A 23,181-nucleotide genomic window follows, 5' to 3' on the forward strand; every position below is an offset into this window, starting at 1 on the left:
AATCTAGTAAGAGCTGCTAATAAATTCAAAATGATGCTAACAGTAATGTAGTGAAAGTTTCGAATAACCTCAAAGTGATGCGGACAGTAATGTATTAAGAGTTGCTAATAACCTCAAAATAATGCGACAGTGATTTCAGAAGAATTTCTAAAGAACTCAAAATGATGCTAACAGTAACGTAGTGATAGTTGCTAATAAACTCAGTGATACTTACAATAATGTAGTAAGAGTTTCAAACTCCCTCAAAATGACGCTGACAGTCATGTAGTAAGAGTTGCTACTAAACTCAAAATAATGCGACAGTGACGTCGGAAGAGTTGCTAATGAACTCAAAATGATGCTACAGTGATGTAGTAAGAGATGCTAAAAAACTAAAAATGATGCTGACGGTAATGTAGGAAGAGTTGAAACTAACGTTAAAATGATGCTACACTGTTGTCATAAGAATTGCTAATAAACTCAAAATGATGCTGACAGTCATGTAGTCAGAGTTGCTTCGAACCTCAAAATAATGCGACAGTGATGTTGGAAGAATTGCTAATGGTCTCAAAATGATGCGACAGTGATGTAGCAAGAATTGCTAATGAACTCAAAATGATGCTAACTGTAATGGAATGAAAGTTTCGAATGGCCTCAAAGTGATGCTGACAGTCATATAGTAAGAGTTGCTACAAAACTCAAAATAATGCGACAGCGATGTCGGAAGAATTGCTAATGATCTCAAAATGATGCTACAGTGATGTTGTAAGAATTGCTAATGATATCAAAATGATGTGACGGTCATGTAGTAAGAATTGCTAATGAACTCAAAATAATGCCAACAGTAATGTAGCGATAGTTGCTAATAAACTCAGTGATGCTTACAGTAATGTCGTAAGTGTTTCGAACTACCTCAAAGTGATGCTGACAGTCATGTAGTAAGAGTTGCTACGAACCTCAAAATAATGCGACAGTGATGTCGGAAGAACTGCTAAGGAACTCAAAATGATGCTAACTGTAATGTAGTGAAAGTTTCGAATAACCTCAAAGTGATGCTGACAGTCATGCAGTAAGAGTTGCTACGAACCTCAAAATAATGCGACAGTGATGTCAGAAGAATTGCTAATGATCTCAAAATGATGCGACAGTGATGTAGTGAAAGTTTCGAATAACCTCAAAGTGTTGCTGACAGTCACCTGGTTAGAGTTGCGAGTAACCTAAAAATGATGTGGAGAGTAATGTAGTCAGAGTTGCTAATAACCTCAAAATAATGCTACAGTGATGTCGGAAGAATTGTTAATGAACTCAAAGTGATGCTGACAGTCATGTAGTAAGAGTTGCTACGAACCTCAAAATAATACTACGGTGATGTCGTAAGAATTGCTAATGATATCAACATGATGTGACAGTGATGTAGTAAGACTTGCTAATGATCTCAAAATTATGCTACAGTGATGCCGGAAGAATTGCTAATGAATTCAAGAATGATGCTGACAGTAATGTAGTGATAGTTGCTAATAAACTCAAAGTGATGCTGACAGTAATTTATGAAGAGTTGCTAAAAACCTTAAAATAATGACACAGTAATGTAGTAAGAGTTGCTATGAAACTAAAAATAATGCAACAGTGATGTAAGAAGAATTGCTAATGATCTCAAAATGATGCGACAGTGATGTAGTAAGAATTGCTAATGAACTCAAAATGATGCTGACAGTAATGTAGTGATAGTTGCTAATAAACTCAAAGTGATGCTGACAGTAATTTATGAAGAGTTGCTAAAAACCTTAAAATAATGACACAGTAATGTAGTAAGAGTTGCTATGAAACTAAAAATAATGCGACAGTGATGTAAGAAGAATTGCTAATGATCTCAAAATGATGCGACAGTGATGTCGTCAGAATTGAGAGTCGGGGTTTTCCAAGTTGATCTCCTCCCACGCATGAATTCTCTCTGGTATCCTTCCACTTACTGCGAAGACGAGCCGTGGATGTATTGTCCTGAGCCCAGGGCTTGTCAGCTACCATGACCCTCAACTAAATGTGGCAGAAACCCTGCCCTCTTCATTTAGGGCTGGAAGGTGTGAGAGACACTGGGAGCTCATCGAGGCTACGTCCTCCACGGTCTCCTCAGGCATGCCAGCACAAGAGGAGACCGCCAACTGGCCGGGACAGGCGGTCACCGTTGTTGTTGTTGCCGCCGTGGTCGGCCTTTCTTTCTTTCTTTCCTTTTTTCACACGATCACAGGGGAGAGCGCGGACGCAGTCCCCCACTGTCAGAAATTATGCAGTTGAGATTCCCACATTTGGGGAATTCACCAGGGTCAGCACAGCCCCAGTGCAATGGCTGAGCCTCACCCGGGGAGAACCACCTTGCTGATCATGGTATCTCCCCTGCCAGGTAAGTATGACTCGCTGAGCTTAGGAACAGACATGAGCTCCAGGGACACAGCCTTCTGACTGACAGGCAGGGAGGCCGACACAGCGCCTGATCTTTCCTACCTTGTGCCAATCTGCCGCGTGCGCAGCCCCCTTTGTTTCTCACAACGATGTCGGATGTCGGATATCCCAAGCCCGGGAAGCTCGACCGATGCCGTTTTCAAGGCTCACCTTCTCGCTGGGGGCACCAGCGTGGCCTCTAACCGCACGCATCGTGCCCCGCAGTAAAAAAAACAATCTCCGTCCGCTTTCACCCTTGGATGGAGCGTCGCGACCATGAGAGCTGTCAACGCAAGCGGCCCAATTCCGAAAGACTGAAGGCAGCAAGCTGGGGTTTCACATTTCAACATCAAGTTCACAACCCATCTCTGGGCAAAACAGGCACATTGAAGGTTCAGGTCTTTCAGAGTGCATTCCAAAGCCTTTTGGGAAAGGCTCCGAGAGCAGTGCCGTCAGCGGACCTCCATCCTTATCTGGAGTGCAAACGGAGCCACAACTTGACGCCCAGCGGCAGCGCGGGCGGAAATCCAGCCCCGGCCTCATGTGCAGCACTCGAGAGTTGGCCTGAAGAGCACGGGATTTGCTCCTGACAAAAGGGGAGGAGCCCGCACTGTTCCTGGAAGGCCATTGCGGCCGCAGGCTGAGGAAAAGCTGCAATGCAGGAGGAGAACCCTGGTCCGGCTTTGGGTGGAGCAGGTGAGCGAGTGCCTGGCGGAGGCTTGTTTTATTTCCGACGAGAAATGCGGGGCATTGCACCACTCCTGGAAACACTGCAATACCAGGTTGATGCGTGGAAAGGACGGAGCAAGCTCCCGAGCCATCTCCCTGTTCCAAAAAGCATTTTAATATATGGTTCCCGGATAGGGAACGTACCAGATATTATACTGATAAGAACAGATACTACACTTGATCTCAGCCAAAAGGCCGAGAAGCGATGCCTGTCAGCCACCCGACGTGAGAGCCAGCACCCCCGGTACAGCCAATCCCGGCCGCGGCTGTGGGCAGGAACTGCAACATTTTGGGTGGCGACACAAAATGCAGTGCCATAAATACTACATCTGGCACACTGGTTGTCCCCACTGCTATCCAAAGCAAAGGCAATCGGTGCCTTCACCCTGCTATGCTAGTGGGGCGACTCAAAGAAAAACAAAGCGGTGTTCAAAGCCACAAGCCAGCGACTCATCCTGGAGTCGGGGTTTTCCAAGTTGATCTCCTCCCACGCATGAATTCTCTGGTATCATTCCACTTACTGCGAAGACGAGCCGTGGATGTATTGTCCTGAGCTCAGGGCTTGTCAGATACCATGACCCTCAACTAAATGTGGCAGAAACCCTGCCCTCTTCATTCAGGGCTGGAAGGTGTGAGAGATACTGGGAGCTCATCGAGGCTACGTCCTCCGCGGTCTCCTCAGGCTGGCCAGCACAAGAGGAGACCGCCAACTGGCCGGGACAGGCGGTCACCGTTGTTGTTGTTGCCGCCGTGGTCGGCCTTTCTTTCTTTCTTTCCTTTTTTCACACGATCACAGGGGAGAGCGCGGACGCAGTCCCCCACTGTCAGAAATTATGCAGTCGAGATTCCCACATTTGGGGAATTCACCAGGGTCAGCACAGCCCCAGTGCAATGGCTGAGCCTCACCCGGGGAGAACCACCTTGCTGATCATGGTATCTCCCCTGCCAGGTAAGTATGACTCGCTGAGCTTAGGAACAGACATGAGCTCCAGGGACACAGCCTTCTGACTGACAGGCAGGGAGGCCGACACAGCGCCTGATCTTTCCTACCTTGTGCCAATCTGCCGCGTGCGCAGCCCCCTTTGTTTCTCACAACGATGCCGGATGTCGGATATCCCAAGCCCGGGAAGCTCAGGCACATTGAAGGTTCAGGTCTTTCAGAGTGCATTCCAAAGCCTTTTGGGAAAGGCTCCGAGAGCAGTGCCGTCAGCGGACCTCCATCCTTATCTGGAGTGCAAACGGAGCCACAACTTGACGCCCAGCGGCAGCGCGGGCGGAAATCCAGCCCCGGCCTCATGTGCAGCACTCGAGAGTTGGCCTGAAGAGCACGGGATTTGCTCCTGACAAAAGGGGAGGGGCCCGCACTGTTCCTGGAAGGCCATTGCGGCCGCAAGCTGAGGAAAAGCTGCAGTGCAGGAGGAGAACCCTGGTCCGGCTTTGGGTGGAGCAGGTGAGCGAGTGCCTGGCGGAGGCTTGTTTTATTTCCGACGAGAAATGCGGGGCATTGCACCACTCCTGGAAACACTGCAATACCAGGTTGATGCGTGGAAAGGACGGAACAAGCTCCCGATCCACCTCCCTGTTCCAAAAAGCAATTTAATATATGGTTCCCGGATAGGGAACGTACCAGATATTAAACTGATAAGAACAGATACTACTTTTTATCTTAGCCAAAAGGCCGAGAAGCGATGCCTGTCAGCCACCCGACGTGAGAGCCAGCACCCCCGGTACAGCCAATCCCGGCCGCGGCTGTGGGCAGGAACTGCAACATTTTGGGTGGCGACACAAAATGCAGTGCCATAAACACTACATCTGGCACACTGGTTGTCCCCACTGCTATCCAAAGCAAAGGCAATCGGTGCCTTCACCCTGCTATGCTAGTGGGGCGACTCAAAGAAAAACAAAGCGGTGTTCAAAGCCACAAGCCAGCGACTCATCCTGGAGTCGGGGTTTTCCAAGTTGATCTCCTCCCACGCATGAATTCTCTGGTATCATTCCACTTACTGCGAAGACGAGCCGTGGATGTATTGTCCTGAGCTCAGGGCTTGTCAGATACCATGACCCTCAACTAAATGTGGCAGAAACCCTGCCCTCTTCATTTAGGGCTGGAAGGTGTGAGAGACACTGGGAGCTCATCGAGGCTACGTCCTCCACGGTCTCCTCAGGCATGCCAGCACAAGAGGAGACCGCCAACTGGCCGGGACAGGCGGTCACCGTTGTTGTTGTTGCCGCCGTGGTCGGCCTTTCTTTCTTTCTTTCCTTTTTTCACACGATCACAGGGGAGAGCGCGGACGCAGTCCCCCACTGTCAGAAATTATGCAGTTGAGACTCCCACATTTGGGGAATTCACCAGGGTATCCAAAGCCCGGGAAGCTCGGCCGATGCCGTTTTCAAGGCTCACCTTGTCGCTCGGTGAACCAGCGTGGCCTCGAGCCGCATTAGAATTGCTAATGAACTCAAAATGATGCTAAAAGTAATGTTGTGAAAGTTTCGAATAACCTCAAAGTAATGCTGACAGTCATGTAGTAAGAGTTTCTATGAACTTCAAAATAATGCGACAATGATGTCGGAAGAATTGCTAATAATCTCAAAATAATGCGACAGTGATGTCGGAAGAATTGCTAATGAACTCAAAATGATGCTGACGGTAATTTTGGAAAAGTTGAAACTAACCTCAAATTGATAATACAGTGATGTCGTAAGAATTGCTAATAAACTCAAAATGATGCTAACAGTAATGTAGTGATAGTTGCTAATAAACTCAGTGATGCTTACAGTAATGTAGTAAGTGTTTCAAACAACCTCAAAGTGATGCTGACAGTCATGTAGTAAGAGTTGCTACTAACCTCAAAATAATGCAACAGTAATGTAGTAAGAATTGCTAATGAACTCAAAATGATGCTGACAGTAATCTAGTGAGAGCTGCTAATAACCTCAAAATGATTCTGACAGTAATGTAGTGAGAGCTGCTAATAACGTCAAAATAATGCAACAGTAAAGTAGAAAGAGTTGCTACGAACCTCAAAATAATGCGATAGTGATGTCGGAAGAATTGCTAATGATCTCAAAATGATGCGACAGTGATGTAGTAAGAATTGCTAATGAACTCAAAATGATGCTAACAGTAATGGAGTGAAAGTTTTGAATAACCTAAAAGTGATGCTGATAGTAATGTAGTAAAAGTTGCTACGAACCTCAAAATATTGCGACAGTGATGTCGGAAGAATTGCTAATGAACTCAAAATGATGTTAACAGTAATGTAGTGATAGTTGCTAATTAACTCAGTGATGCTTAAAGTAATGTAGTCAGTGTTTCGAACAACCTCAAAGTGATGCTGACAGTCAGTTAGAAAGAGTTGCTTAAAATAATGCAACAGTAATGTAGTAAGAGTTGCTAACAACCTCAAAATAATGCGACAGTGATGTCAGAAGAATTGGTAATAACCTCAAAATGATGCTGAAAGTGATGTCGGAAGAATTGCTAATGAACTTAAAATGATGCTAACTGTAATGTAGTGATAGTTGCTAATCAACTCAGTGATGCTTACAGCAATGTAGTAAGTGTTTCGAATAACCTCAAAGTGATGCTGACAGTCATGTAGTAAGAGTTGCTACGAAACTCAAAATAATGCTACTGTGATGTCGTAAGAATTGCTAATAAACTCAAAATGATACTAACAGTAATGTAGTGAAAGTTTCGAATAACCTCAAAGTGATGCTGACAGTCATGTGGTTAGAGCTGCGAGTAACCTAAAAATGATGATGACAGTGATGTCGTAAGAATTGCTATTGAACTCAAAACGATGCTAACAGTCACGTGGTGATAGATGCTAATAAACTCAGTGATGCTGACAGTAATGTAGTAATAGTTGCTAATAACCTCAAAATGATGCGACAGTGATGTCGTAAGAATTGCTAATGAACTCAAAATGATGCGACAGTGATGTTGTAAGAATTGCTAATGAACTCAAAATGATGCTGACGGTAATCTAGTAAGAGTTGCTAAAAAACTCAAAATAATGCGAAACTGATGTCGTAAGAATTGTTAATAAACTCAAAATAATACTGACATTATTGTAGTAATAGTTGTGACGAACCTCAAAATGATGCTACCGTGATGTTCTAAGGATTGCTAACAAACTGAAAGTGATGCTGACAGTAATGTAGTGAAAGTTTCGAATAACCTCAAAGTGATGCTGACAGTCTTGTAGTAATATTTGCTACGAACCTCAAAACGATGCTACAGTGATGTAATTAAAGTTACTAATGATCTCAAAATGATGCTGAGAGTGATGTCGTAAGATTTGCGAATAACCTCAAAAAATGCTACAGTGATGTAGGAAGAGTTGCTAACGACCTCAAAAACAATGCTACAGGGATGTAGGAAGAGTTGCTAATAACCTCAAAATAATGCGACAGAGATGTCGTAAGAATTGCTAATGAAATCAAAATAATGCTAACAGTAATGCAGTGAAAGATTCGAATAACCTCAATGATAATAATGAACTCAAAATGATGCTGACAGTGATGTAATGAGAGTATCTACTAATTTCAAAAAGATGCGAAAGTGATGTCATGAGAGTTGCTTCTAACCTAATAAATGATGCGAAAGTGATGTGGTGAGAGTTGCTACTATCCTCAAAATGATGCTACAGTGATGTAGTGAGAGTTTCGATGAACCTCAAAATGATGCTCCAGTGATGTACTGAGAGTTGCTTAAAACCTTAAAATGATGCTGACAGTCATGTAGTGAGAGTTGCTACTATCCTCCAAATGATGCTACAGTTATGTAGTGAGAGTTTCGATGAACCTCAAAATGATGCTCCAGTGATGTACTGAGAGTTGCTTAAAATCTCAAAATAATGCGACAGTGATGTGGTGAGAGTTGCTTCTGTCACGACCCGGCTCAGAAATCGTGACATCGAAGGAGGGAGACGCAGACTAAACGTGAAACACAACTAATAATTTATTATTAGTAACGCAAAATCAACACAAGGCAAACCATAACGTACAGTGGAGTGTGGTTATCAGTAGTGTCAGTGGTGAGTGCGAGTGTGTGCATGAGTGTACAGGGGGTGTATGTGTGCGGTGTGATGGATGCAGAGAACTAAACAAGACATAACTCAAGAAACACAACCATCGCTCCGACGTGGGCCAGGAGGAGTGAGCGAGAGACAACCGGCCAGGTTGATCGCCTGCTTTATAGCTGGGAGACGCCGGGCCCAGGTGCTCCCAATTAGTCAGCAGCTCCGCCCCATGAAGCTCGAACCTGAGAAGGGAAGGAAGTCAAAAATAATGCAACGCCCCCATGCCCGTGACCATGGGGACGTGACACTACGAACCTCAATATGATGCTCCAGTAATGTAGTGAGAGTTGCTACTAATCTAAGACATGATGCTCCAGTGATGTAAAAAGAATTGCTACAAACCTAAGAAATGATGCAACAGTGATTTAGTGAGAGTTGCTTAAAACCTCAAAATGATGCTACAGTGATGTCGTGAGAGTTGCTACGAAGCTCAAAATGATGCTACAGTGATATCGTAAGAGTTGCTAAAAATCTCAAAATGATGCTTCAGTGATGTTGTGAGAGTTGCTAAAAACCTCAAAATGATGCTCCAGTGATGTAGTGAGAGTTGCTTCAAACCTTAAAATGATGCTGACAGTCATGAAGTGAGAGTTGCTACTTTCCTCAAAATGATGCTACAGTGAAATAGTAAGAGTTGCTAAAAATCTCAAAATGATTCTTCAGTGATGTGGTGAGAGTTGCTAAAAACCTCAAAATGATGCTACAGCAATGTAGTGAGAGTTACTTAAAACCTCAAAATGATGCTACAGCAATGTAGTGAGAATTGCTAAAAACCTCAAAATGATGCTGTCAGTAATGTAGTGAGAGTTGCTACGAACCTCAAAATGATGCTACAGTGATGTGGTGAGAGTTGCTACGAACCTCAAAATGATGCTACAGTAATGTAGTGAGAGTTGCTACGAACCTCAAAATGATGCTAACAGTAATGTAGTGAGAGTTGCTACGAACCTCAAAATGATGCTACAGTGATGTGGTGAGAGTTGCGAAAAACCTCAAAATGATGCTACAGTAATGTAGTGAGAGTTGCTAAAAACCTCAAAATGATGCTACAGTGATGTGGTGAGAGTTGCTACTATCCTCCAAATGATGCTACAGTGATGTAGTGAGAGTTGCTACTATCCTCCAAATGATGCTACAGTGATGTAGTGAGAGTTGCTACTATCCTCAAAATGATGCTACAGTTATGTAGTGAGAGTTGCTTAAAATCTATGAATGATGCTACAGTGATGTGGTGAGAGTTGCTAAAAATCTCAAAATGATGCTTCAGTGATGTAGTGAGAGTTGCTACTTATCTCAAAATAATGCTACAGTGATGTAGTGAGAGTTGCTAAAACCCTAAAAATGACACTGACAGTAGTGTAGTGACAGTTTCTGCTTAACTCAAAATAAAGCTACAGTAATGCAGTGAGAGTTGCTACAAACCTCAAAATGATGCCAAAGTGATGTCATGAGAGCTGCTACGAACCTCAAAATGATGCTAAAGTCATTTAGTGAGAGTTGCTAAAAACCTAAAAATGATACTGACAGTAATGTAGTGTGAGTTTCTGTTAACTCAAAATAATGCTACAGTGATGTAGTGAGAGTTGCTACCAACCTCAAAATGATGCTGATAGTGATATAGTGAGGGTTGCTAAAAACCTCAAACTGATGCTACAGTGATGTAGTGAGAGTTGCTACTAATCTCAAAATGATGCTGACACTCATGAAGTGGGAGTTTCAGAAATCCTCAAAATGATGCTACAGTGATGTAGTGAGAGTTGCTACTAATCTCAAAATGATGCTGACAGTGATGTAATGAGAGTTGCTACTAACCTAAGAAATGATGCCACTGTGATGTGGTGAGAGTTGCTAAAAACCTCAAAATGATGATTACAGTAATGTATTGAGAGTTGCAACTCACCTAAAAATGATGCTACAGTGATGTAGTGAGAGTTGCTAAAAACCTAAGAAATGATGCTGCAGTGATGTGGTGAGAGTTGCTAAAAACCGCAAGATGATGCAACAGTAATGTCGTGAGAGTTGCTACGATGCTCAAATGATGCTACAGTGATGTAGTGAGAGTTGCGAAAAACCTCAAAATGATGCCACAATAATGTAGTGAGAGTTGCGACTAACCTCAAAATGATGCTGATAGTGATGTCATGAGAGTTGCTACGAACCTCAAAATGATGCTGAAGTGATGTAATGAGACTTGCTACTAACCTAAGAAAGGATGCTACAGTGATGTGGTGAGAGTTCTACGAACCTCAAAATGATGCTGACAGTAATGTAGTGAGAATTGCTACGAACCTTTAAATGATTCGACAGTGGTGTAGTAAGAGTTACTACTATCCTCAAAATGATGCTTCAGTGATGTAGTAAGAGTTGCTACTACCCTAAGAAATGATGCTCCAGTGATGTGGTGAGAGTTGCTAAAAACCTCAAAATGATGCTGACAGTAATGTAGTGAGAGTTTCTGCTAAACTCAAAATAAGGCTACAGTGATGTAGTGAGAGTTTCAACTATTCTCAAAATGATTCTTCAGTGATGTAGTGAGAGTTGCTACTAACCTCAAAATGATGTTACACTGATGTGGTGAGAGTTCTACGAACCTCAAAATGATGCTCAAGTGATGTAATGACAGTTGCTACTAATTTAAAAATGATGCTAAAGTGATGTAATGAGAGTTGCTCCGAACCTAAGAAATGATGCGACAGTGATGTAGTGAGAGTTACTAGGATGCTCAAAATGATGCTGACAGTAATGTAGTGAGAGTTGCTTAAAACCTAAAAATTGATGCTAAAGTCATGGAGTGAGAGTTGCTACGAACCTCAAAATGATGCAGTGATGAAGTAAGAGTTGACACTATCCTCAAATTGATGCTTACAGTAATGTAGTGAGAGTTTCTTCTTAACTGAAAATAAAGCTACAGTAATGTAGTGAGAGTTTCTTCTTAACTGAAAATAAAGCTACAGTGATGTAGTGAGAGTTTCTTCTTAACTGAAAATAAAGCTACAGTGATGTAGTGAGAGTTTCTTCTCACATAAGAAATGATAATCAAGTGATGTAATGAGAGATGCTACGAACCTAAGAAATGATGCTACAGTGTTGTAGTGAGAGTTGCAACTAATGTCAAAATGATGCTAAAGTGATGTAATGAGAGTTGCTAAAAACCTCAAAATGATGCTACAGTGATGTAGTAAGAGTTGCTCATGACATCAAAATGATGCTACAGTGATGTGGTGAGAGTTGATAGTAATTTCAAAATCATGCCAAAGTGATGTAATGAGAGTGGCTACTTACTTAAGAAATGATGCTACAGTGATGTGGTGAGAGTTGCTACGAACCTCAAAATGATGCTACAGTAATGTGGTGAGAGTTGCTACGAACCTCAAAATGATTCTACAGTGATGTAGTGAGAGTTGCTACGATCCTCAAAATGATGCTACAGTAATGTATTAGGTTGCTAAAAACCTCAAAATGATGCTACAGTGATGGAGTGAGAGTTGCTACGATCCTCAAAATGATGCTACAGTAATGTATTAGGTTGACTAAAAACCTCAAAGTGATGCTCCAATGATGCAGTTAGAGTTGCTTAAAACCTTAAAATGATGCCACAGTGATGTGGTGAGAGTTGCTACTAACCTAAAAAATGATGCTACAGTCATGTAGTGAGAGTTGCTAAAAACCTCAAAATGATGCTGACAGTGATGCAATGAGAGTTGCTACTAACCTAAGAAATGATGCCACAGTGATGGGGTGAGAGTTGCTACTAATCTCAAAATGATGCTAAAGTGATGCAGTAAGAGTTGCTTAAAACCTTAAAATGATGCTGACAGTCATGTAGTGAGAGTTGCTACTAATCTCAAAATGATGCGACAGTGATGTGGTGAGAGTTGCTACTATCCTTCAAATGATGCTACAATGATGTAGTGAGAGTTGCTTAAAATCTCAAAATGATGTGACAGTGATGTGGTAATAGTTTCAAAAAACTCAAAATGATGCTCCAGTGATGTAGTCAGAGTTGCTACGAACCTCAAAATGATGCTGACAGTCATGAAGTGAGATTTGCTACTATCCTCAAAATGATGCTACAGTGATGTGGTGAGAATTGCTAAAAATCTCATAATGATGCGAAAGTGATGTGATGAGAGTTGCTCAAAACCTCAAATGATGCTGTCAGTAATGTAGTGAGAGTTGCTACGAACCTCAAAATGATGCTCCAGTGATGTAGTGAGAGTTGCTACGAACCTCAAAATGATGCTACAGTAATGTAGTAGGAGTTACTAAAAATCTAAAAATGATGTGAAAGTGATGGGGGGAGAGTTGCTAAAATCCTCAAAATGATGCTACAGGATGTAGTGAGAGTTGCCACGAACCTCAAAATGATGCTACAGTAATGTAGTGAGAGTTGCTACGAAGCTCAAAATGATGCAACAGTAATGTGGTGAGAGTTGCTTAAAACATCAAAATGATGCTACAGTGATGTAGTGAGAGTTGCTACGGACCTGAAAATGATGCTCCAGTGATGCAGTAAGAGTTGCTTAAAACCTCAAAATGATTCTACAGTGATGTGGTGAGAGTTTCTTAAAATCTCAAAATGATGCGACAGTGATGTGGTAAGACTTGCGAAAGACCTCAAAATGATGCTGACAGTAATGTGGTGAGAGTTGCTAAAAATCTCAAAATGATGCTAAAGTGATATAGTGAGAGTTGCTACGAACCTCAAAATGATGCTCCAGTGATGTGGTGAGAGTTGCTACTATCCTCCAAATGATGCTACAGTGATGTAGTGAGAGTTGCTTAAAATCTCAAATGATGCAACAGTGATGTAGAGAGAGTTGCTACGATCCTCAAAATGATGCTACAGTAATGTATTAGGTTGCTAAAACCTCAAAATTATGCTACAGTGATGTAGTGAGAGTTGCTACGAACGTCAAAATGATGCTCCAGTGATGTGGTAAGAGTTGCTAAAAATCTCAAAATGATGCTGTAAGTAATGAAGTGAGACTTGCTACGAACCTCAATAATGCTACAGTAATGTTGTAAGTGTTGCTAAAAATCTCAAAATGATGCTAAAGTGATGTGGTGAGAGTTGCTAAAATCCTCAAAATGATGCTACAGTGATGTAGTGAGAGTTGCCACGAACCTCAAAATGATGCACCAGTAATGTAGTGAGAGTTGCTCCGAACCTAAAAATGATGCGACAGTAATGTGGTAAGAGTTGCTAAAAATCTCAAAATGATGCTAAAGTGATGTGGTGAGAGTTGAAAAAAAAAATCAAAATGATGCTGTCAGTAATGTAGTGAGAGTTGCTACGACCCTCAAAATGATGCTACAGTGATGTAGTGAGAGTTGCTAAAAACCTCAAAATGATGCTACAGTGATACAGTGAGAGTTGCTACTCATCGAAGAAATGATGCTAAAGTGATGTAGTGAGAGTTGCTTCAAATCTCAAAATGATGCTACAGTGATGTGGTGAGAGTTTCTTAAAATCTTAAAATGATGCGACAGTGATGTTGTGAGAGTTGCTTAAAATCTCAAAATGATGCGACAGTGATGTGGTAAGAGTTGCAAAAGACCTCAAAATGATGCTGACAGTAATGTGGTGAGAGTTGCTACGAACCTCAAAATGATGCTCCAGTGATGTGGTGAGAGTTGCTTCTATCCTCCAAATGATGCTACAGTGATGTAGTAAGAGTTGCTTAAAATCTCAAATGATGCTACAGTGATGTAGTGAGAGTTGCTACGGACCTCAAAATGATGCTCCAGTGATGCAGTAAGAGTTGCTTAAAACCTCAAAATGATGCTGACAGTAATGTAGTGAGAGTTGTTAAGAACCTCAAAATGATGCTACAGTGATGTGGTGAGAGTTGATAGTAATTTCAAAATCATGCCAAAGTGATGTAATGAGAGTTGCTACTTACTTAAGAAATGATGCTACAGTGATGTGGTGAGAGTTGCTACGAACCTCAAAATGATTCTACAGTGATGTAGAGAGAGTTGCTATGATCCTCAAAATGATGCTACAGTAATGTATTAGGTTGCTAAAAACCTCAAAATGATGCTACAGTGATGTAGTGAGAGTTGCTACGATCCTCAAAATGATGCTACAGTAATGTATTCGGTTGACTAAAAACCTCAAAATGATGCTCCAGTGATGCAGTAAGAGTTGCTTAAAACCTTTAAAAATGATGCTGACAGTCATGTAGTGACAGTTGCTACTATCCTCCAAATGATGCTACAGTGATGTCGTGACAGTTGCTAAAAATCTCAAAATGATGTGACAGTGATGTGGTAATAGTTTCAAAAAACTCAAAATGATGCTCCAGTGATGTAGTAAGAGTTGCTACGAACCTCAAAATGATGCTGACAGTCATGAAGTGAGATTTGCTACTATCCTCAAAATGATGCTGCAGTGATGTAGTGAGAGTTGCTACTAATCTAAGAAATGATGCTAAAGTGATGTGTTGAGAGTTGCTTCAAATCTCAAAATGATCCTCCAGTGATGCAGTAAGAGTTGCTTAAAACCTTAAAATGATGCCACAGTGATGTGGTGAGAGTTGCTACTAACCTAAAAAATGATGCTACAGTCATGTAGTGAGAGTTGCTAAAAACCTCAAAATGATGCTGACAGTGATGTAATGAGAGTTGCTACTAACCTAAGAAATGATGCCACAGTGATGGGGTGAGAGTTGCTACTAATCTCAAAATGATGCTAAAGTGATGTAATGAGAGTTGCTACTAACCTAAGAAATGATGCTACAGTGATGTGGTGAGAGTTGCTACTAACCTCAAAATGATGGTGACAGTCATGTAGTGAGACTTGCTACTAACCTTAAAATGATACTGACAGTGATGTCGTGAGAGTTTCTTCGAACCTCAAAATGATGCCACAGTGATGTAATGAGAGTTGCTACAAACCTAAGAAATGATGCCACAGTGATGTAGTGATAGTTGCTAAAAACCTAAAAATGAGGCTCCAGTAATGTCGTGAGAGTTGCTACTATCCTCAAAATGATGCTAAAGTTATATGGTGAGAGTTGCTACTAGTCTCAAAATGATGCTGAAAGTGATGTCGTGAGAGTTTCTACGAACCTCAAAATGATGCTACAGTGATGTGGTGAGAGTCGCTACAAACCTAAGAAATGATGCCACTGTGATGTAGTGAGAGTTGCTACTAATCTCAAAATGATGCTAAAGTGATGTTGTGACAGTTGCTATGTACCTAAGAAATGATGCTACAGTGATGTGGTGAGAATTGTTACCGACCTCAAAATGATGCTAGAGTGATGTGGTGAGAGTTGCTACTAATCTCAAAATGATGCTAAAGTGATGTTGTGAAAGTTGCTATGTACCTAAGAAATGATGCTACAGTGATGTGGTGAGAGTTGTGACCGACCTCAAAATGATGCAAGAGTGATGTCGTGAGAGTTGCTACTAACCTAAAAATGATGCTTACAGTGATGTCGTGAGAGTTGCTACTATCCTCAAAATGATGCTGAAAGTGATGAAGTGAGAGTTGCTACGAACCTCAAAATATTGCGACAGTGATGTCGGAAGAATTGCTAATGAACTCAAAATGATGCAAAAAGTAATGTAGTGATAGTTGCTAATCAAGTCAGTGATGCTTACAGTAATGTAGTAAGTGTTTCGAATAACCTCAAAGTGATGCTGACAGTTGTGTCGTAAGAGTTGCTACGAACCTCAATAAAATGCGAGAGTGATGTCGGAAGAATTGCTAATGATCTCAAAATGATGCGACAGTGATGTCGTAAGAATTGCTAATGAACTCAAAATGATGCTACAGTGATGTCGTGAGAATTGCTCATTAACTCAAAAGGATGCGAACAGTAATGCAGTGATAGTTGCTAAAAAACTCAAAGTGATGCAGACAGTAATGTACTAAGAGTTGCTACGAACCTCAAAATAATGCGACAGTGATGTCAGAAGAATTGCTAATGATCTCAAAATGATGCGACATTGATGTAGTAAGAATTGCTAATGAACTCAAAATGATGCTAACAGTAATGGAGTGAAAATTTCGAATAACCTCAAAGTGATGCTGACAGTCATGTAGTAAGAGTTGCTACGAACCTCAAAATAATGCGACAGTAATGTAGTAAAAGTTGCTACGAACGTCAAAATATTGCGGCAGTAATGTAGTAAAAGTTGCTACTAACGTCAAAATATTGCGACAGTAATGTAGTAAAAGTTGCTACGAACGTCAAAATATTTCGACAGTGATGTCGGAAGAATTGCTAATGAACTCAAGATGATGCTAACAGTAATGGAGTGAAAGTTTCGAATAACCTCAAAGTGATGCTGACAGTCATGTAGTAAGAGATGCTACGAACCTCAAAATAATGCGACAGTAATGTAGTAAAAGTTGCTACGAACGTCAAAATATTGCGACAGTGATGTCGGAAGAATTGCTAATGAACTCAAGATGATGCTAACAGTAATGTAGTGATAGTTGCTAAGAAACTCAGTGATGCTTAAAGTAATGTAGTAAGTGTTTCGAACAACCTAAAAGTGATGCTGTCAGTCATTTAGTAAGAGTTGCTAATGAACTCAATTTAATGCTACAGTGATGTCGTGAGAATTGCTCAACAACTCAAAATAATGCTAACAGTAATGGAGTGAAACTTTCTAATAACCTCAAAGTGATGCTGACAGTCATGTAGTAAGTGTTGCTACGAACCTCAAAATAATGCGACAGTAATGTAGTAAAAGTTGCTACGAACCTCATAATATTGCGACAGTGATGTCGGAAGAATTGCTAATGAACTCAAGATGATGCGAACAGTAATGTAGTGATAGTTGCAAAGAAACTCAGTGATGCTTACAGTAATGTAGTAAGAGTTTCGAACAACCTCAAAGTGATGCTGACAGTCATTTAGTAAGAGTTGCTACGAAACTCAAAATAATGCGACAGTAATGTAGTAAAAGTTGCTACGAACCTCAAAATATTGCGACAGTGATGTCGGAAGAATTGCTGATGAACTCAAAATGATGCTAACAGTAATGTAGTGATAGTTGCTAAAAAACTCAAAGTGATGCTGACAGTAATGTAGTAAGAGTTGCTACGAACCTCAAAATAATGTGACAGTGATGTCAGAAGAATTGCTAATGATCTCAAAATGATGCGACAGTGATATAGTAAGAATTGCTAATGAACTCAAAATGATGCTAAATGTAATGGAGTGAAAGTTTCGAATAATCTCAAAGTGATGCTGACAGTCATGTAGTAAGAGTTTCTACGAAACTCAAAATAATGCGACAGTAATGTAGTAAAAGTTGCTACGAACCTCAAAATAATGTGACAATGATGTAGTAAGAATTGCTAATGAACTCAAAATGATGCTAACAGTAATGGAGGGAAAATTTCGAATAACCTCAAAGTGATGCTGACAGTCATGTAGTAAGAGTTGCTACGAACCTCAAAATAATGCGACAGTAATGTAGTAAAAGTTGCTACGAACCTCAAAATATTGCGACAGTGATGTCGGAAAAATTGCTAATGAACTCAAGATGATGCTAACAGTAATGTAGTGATACTTGCTAAGAAACTCAGTGATGCTAAAAGTAATGTAGTCAGAGTTTCGAACAATCTCAAAGTGATGCTGACGGTCATTTAGTAAGAGTTGCTAATGAACTCAATTTAATGCTACAGTGATGTCGTGAGAATTGCTCATGAACTCAAAATGATGCTAACAGTAATGGAGTGAATGTTTCGAATAACCTCAAAGTGATGCTGACAGTCATGTACTAAGAGTTGCTACGAACCTCAAAATAATGCGACAGTGATGTCGGAAGAATTGCTAATGATCTCAAGATGATGCCAACAGTAATGTAGTGATAGTTGCTAAGAAACTCAGTGATGCTTAAAGTAATGTAGTAAGTGTTTCGAACAACCTAAAAGTGATGCTGTCAGTCATTTAGTAAGAGTTGCTAATGAACTCAATTTAATGCTACAGTGATGTCGTGAGAATTGCTCAACAACTCAAAATAATGCTAACAGTAATGGAGTGAAACTTTCTAATAACCTCAAAGTGATGCTGACAGTCATGTAGTAAGTGTTGCTACGAACCTCAAAATATTGCGACAGTGATGTCGGAAGAATTGCTAATGAACTCAAGATGATGCGAACAGTAATGTAGTGATAGTTGCAAAGAAACTCAGTGATGCTTACAGTAATGTAGTAAGTTTCGAACAACCTCAAAGTGATGCTGACAGTCATTTAGTAAGAGTTGCTAATCATCTCAAAATGATGCGACAGTGATGTAGTAAGAATTGCTAATGAACTCAAAATGATGCTAACAGTAATGGAGTGAATGTTTCGAATAACGTCATGGTGATGCTGACAGTCATGTAGTAAGTGTTGCTACGAACCTCAAAATATTGCGACAGTGATGTCGGAAGAATTGCTAATGAACTCAAAATGATGCTAACAGTTATGTAGTGAAAGTTGCTAATTAACTCAGTGATGCTTACAGTAATGTAGAAAGTGTTTCGAACAACCTAAAACTGATGCTGTCAGTCATTTAGTAAGAGTTGCTCATGAACTCAATTTAATGCGAAAGTGATGTTGTGAGAATTGCTCAACAACTCAAAATGATGCTAACAGTAATGTAGTGATAGTTGCTAAAAAACTCAAAGTGATGCTGACAGTAATGTAGTAAGAGTTGCTACGAACATTAAAATAATGCAACAATAATGTAGTAAGAGTTTCTACGAACCTCAAAATAAAATGACAGTGATGTCAGAAGAATAGCTAATGATCTCAAAATGATGCGACAGTGATGTAGTAAGAATTGCTAATGAACTAAAGATGATGCTAACAGTTATGTAGTAATTGTTTCGAATAACCTCAAAGTGATGCTGACAGTCATGTACTAAGAGTTGCTACGAACCTCAAAATAATGCGACAGTAATGTAGTAAGAGTTGCTACGAACCTCAAAATAATGCGACAGTGATGTCGGAAGAATTGCTAATGAACTCAAAATGATGCTAACAGTAATGTAGTGATAGTTGCTAATTAACTCAGTGATGCTTACAGTCATGTAGTAAGTGTTTCGAACAACCTTAAAGTGATGCTGTCAGTCATTTCGTAAGAGTTGCTAATGAACTCAATTTAATGCTACAGTGATGTCATGAGAATTGCTCAACAAATCAAAATGATGCTAACAGTAATGTAGTGATAGTTGCTAAAAAACTCAAAGTGATGCTGACAGTAATGTAGTAAGAGTTGCTACGAACCTTAAAATAATGCAACAATAATGTAGTAAGAGTTGCTACGAACCTCAAAATAATGTGACAGTGATGTAGTAAGAATTGCTAATGAACTCAAAATGATGCTAACAGTAATGGAGTGAAAATTTCGAATAACCTCAAAGTGATGCTGACAGTCATGTAGTAAGAGTTGCTACGAACCTCAAAATAATGCGACAGTAATGTAGTAAAAGTTGCTACGAACCTCTAAATATTGCGACAGTGATGTCGGAAGAATTGCTAATGAACTCAAGATGATGCTAACAGTAATGTAGTGATACTTGCTAAGAAACTCAGTGATGCTAAAAGTAATGTAGTCAGAGTTTCGAACAATCTCAAAGTGATGCTGACGGTCATTTAGTAAGAGTTGCTAATGAACTCAATTTAATGCTACAGTGATGTCGTGAGAATTGCTCATGAACTCAAAATGATGCTAACAGTAATGGAGTGAATGTTTCGAATAACCTCAAAGTGATGCTGACAGTCATGTACTAAGAGTTGCTACGAACCTCAAAATAATGCGACAGTGATGTCGGAAGAATTGCTAATGATCTCAAGATGATGCCAACAGTAATGTAGTGATAGTTGCTAAGAAACTCAGTGATGCTTAAAGTAATGTAGTAAGTGTTTGAACAACCTAAAAGTGATGCTGTCAGTCATTTAGTAAGAGTTGCTAATGAACTCAATTTAATGCTACAGTGATGTCGTGAGAATTGCTCAACAACTCAAAATAATGCTAACAGTAATGGAGTGAAACTTTCTAATAACCTCAAAGTGATGCTGACAGTCATTTAGTAAGAGTTGCTACGAAACTCAAAATAATGCGACAGTAATGTAGTAAAAGTTGCTACGAACCTCAAAATATTGCGACAGTGATGTCGGAAGAATTGCTAATGAACTCAAAATGATGCTAACAGTAATGTAGTGATAGTTGCTAATTAACTCAGTGATGCTTACAGTCATGTAGTAAGTGTTTCGAACAACCTAAAAGTGATGCTGTCAGTCATTTAGTAAGAGTTGCTAATGAACTCAATTTAATGCTACAGTGATGTCATGAGAATTGCTCGACAAATCAAAATGATGCTAACAGTAATGTAGTGATAGTTGCTAAAAAACTCAAAGTGATGCTGACAGTAATGTAGTAAGAGTTGCTACGAACCTTAAAATAATGCAACAATAATGTAGTAAGAGTTGCTACGAACCTCAAAATAATGTGACAGTGATGTAGTAAGAATTGCTAATGAACTCAAAATGATGCTAACAGTAATGGAGTGAAAATTTCGAATAACCTCAAAGTGATGCTGACAGTCATGTAGTAAGAGTTGCTACGAACCTCAAAAATAATGCGACAGTAATGTAGTAAAAGTTGCTACGAACCTCAAAATATTGCGACAGTGATGTCGGAAGAATTGCTAATGAACTCAAGATGATGCTAACAGTAATGTAGTGATACTTGCTAAGAAACTCAGTGATGCTAAAAGTAATGTAGTCAGAGTTTCGAACAACCTCAAAGTGATGCTGACAGTAATGTCGTGATATTTGCTCATGAACTGAAAGTGATGCTGACAGTCATGTAGGAAGAGTTGCTACGAAACTCAAAATAATGCGACAGTAATGTAGTAAAAGTTGCTACGAACCTCAAAATATTGCGACAGTGATGTCGGAAGAATTGCAAATGAACTCAAAATGATGCTAACAGTAATGTAGTGATAGTTGCTCAAAAACTCAAAGTGATGCTGACAGTAATGTAGTAAGAGTTGCTACGAACCTCAAAATAATGTGACAGTGATGTCAGAAGAATTGCTAATGATCTCAAAATGATGCGACAGTGATGTAGTAAAAATTGCTAATGAACTCAAAATGATGCTAACAGTAATGGAGTGAAAGTTTCGAATAACCTCAAAGTGATGCTGACAGTCATGTAGTAAGAGTTGCTACGAAACTCAAAATAATGCGACAGTAATGTAGTAAAAGTTGCTACGAACCTCAAAATATTGCGACAGTGATGTCGGAAGAATTGCTAATGAACTCAAAATTTTGCTAACAGTAATGTGGTGATAGTTGCTAATTAACTCAGTGATGCTTAAAGTCATGTAGTAAGTGTTTCGAACAACCTAAAAGTGATGCTGTCAGTCATTTAGTGAGAGTTGCTAATGAACTCAATTTAATGCTACAGTGATGTCATGAGAATTGCTCAATAACTCAAAATGATGCGAACAGTAATCTAGTGATAGTTGCTAAAAAACTCAAAGTGATGCTGACAGTAATGTAGTAAGAGTTGCTACGAATCTGAAAATAATGCAACAATAATGTAGTAAGAGTTGCTACGAACCTCAAAATATTGCGACAGTGATGTCGGAAGAATTGCTAATGAACTCAAAATGATGCAAAAAGTAATGTAGTGATAGTTGCTAATCAAGTCAGTGATGCTTACAGTAATGTAGTAAGTGTTTCGAATAACCTCAAAGTGATGCTGACAGTTGTGTCGTAAGAGTTGCTACGAACCTCAATAAAATGCGAGAGTGATGTCGGAAGTATTGCTAATGATCTCAAAATGATGCGACAGTGATGTCGTAAGAATTGCTAATGAACTCAAAATGATGCTACAGTGATGTCGTGAGAATTGCTCATTAACTCAAAAGGATGCGAACAGTAATGCAGTGATAGTTGCTAAAAAACTCAAAGTGATGCAGACAGTAATGTACTAAGAGTTGCTACGAACCTCAAAATAATGCGACAGTGATGTCAGAAGAATTGCTAATGATCTCAAAATGATGCGACATTGATGTAGTAAGAATTGCTAATGAACTCAAAATGATGCTAACAGTAATGGAGTGAAAATTTCGAATAACCTCAAAGTGATGCTGACAGTCATGTAGTAAGAGTTGCTACGAACCTCAAAATAATGCGACAGTAATGTAGTAAAAGTTGCTACGAACGTCAAAATATTGCGACAGTAATGTAGTAAAAGTTGCTACTAACGTCAAAATATTGCGACAGTAATGTAGTAAAAGTTGCTACGAACGTCAAAATATTCCGACAGTGATGTCGGAAGAATTGCTAATGAACTCAAGATGATGCTAACAGTAATGGAGTGAAAGTTTCGAATAACCTCAAAGTGATGCTGACAGTCATGTAGTAAGTGATGCTACGAACCTCAAAATAATGCGACAGTAATGTAGTAAAAGTTGCTACGAACGTCAAAATATTGCGACAGTGATGTCGGAAGAATTGCTAATGAACTCAAGATGATGCTAACAGTAATGTAGTGATAGTTGCTAAGAAACTCAGTGATGCTTAAAGTAATGTAGTAAGTGTTTCGAACAACCTAAAAGTGATGCTGTCAGTCATTTAGTAAGAGTTGCTAATGAACTCAATTTAATGCTACAGTGATGTCGTGAGAATTGCTCAACAACTCAAAATAATGCTAACAGTAATGGAGTGAAACTTTCTAATAACCTCAAAGTGATGCTGACAGTCATGTAGTAAGTGTTGCTACGAACCTCAAAATAATGCGACAGTAATGTAGTAAAAGTTGCTACGAACCTCATAATATTGCGACAGTGATGTCGGAAGAATTGCTAATGAACTCAAGATGATGCGAACAGTAATGTAGTGATAGTTGCTAAGAAACTCAGTGATGCTTACAGTAATGTAGTAAGAGTTTCGAACAACCTCAAAGTGATGCTGACAGTC

The 23,181-nt window shown here is 39.9% G+C and overlaps 4 non-coding genes across 4 annotated transcripts; all 4 read right to left on the reverse strand.

Moving 5' to 3' along the window:
* Positions 1-2,221: 2,221 nt before the first annotated feature.
* On the reverse strand, positions 2,222-2,385 carry LOC147271281 (U1 spliceosomal RNA). Its single transcript, XR_015116567.1, has one exon. It is a non-coding gene; the product is annotated as a U1 spliceosomal RNA (small nuclear RNA).
* A 775-nt stretch (positions 2,386-3,160) lies between these two features.
* LOC147271282 (U2 spliceosomal RNA) lies at positions 3,161-3,351 on the reverse strand. The gene has a single exon (XR_015117462.1). It is a non-coding gene; the product is annotated as a U2 spliceosomal RNA (small nuclear RNA).
* Positions 3,352-3,937: 586 nt separating this feature from the next.
* Positions 3,938-4,101, reverse strand: LOC147271283 (U1 spliceosomal RNA). The gene has a single exon (XR_015116723.1). It is a non-coding gene; the product is annotated as a U1 spliceosomal RNA (small nuclear RNA).
* A 542-nt stretch (positions 4,102-4,643) lies between these two features.
* On the reverse strand, positions 4,644-4,834 carry LOC147271284 (U2 spliceosomal RNA). Its single transcript, XR_015116492.1, has one exon. It is a non-coding gene; the product is annotated as a U2 spliceosomal RNA (small nuclear RNA).
* Between the last annotated feature and the right edge of the window lie 18,347 nt (positions 4,835-23,181).

Source organism: Aulostomus chinensis, chromosome 1 (genome assembly GCF_037954235.1).
Source record: "Aulostomus chinensis isolate RoL2024-O1b breed Wild chromosome 1, RoL_Achi_v1.0, whole genome shotgun sequence".
Classification (NCBI taxonomy): Eukaryota; Metazoa; Chordata; class Actinopteri; order Syngnathiformes; family Aulostomidae; genus Aulostomus; species Aulostomus chinensis.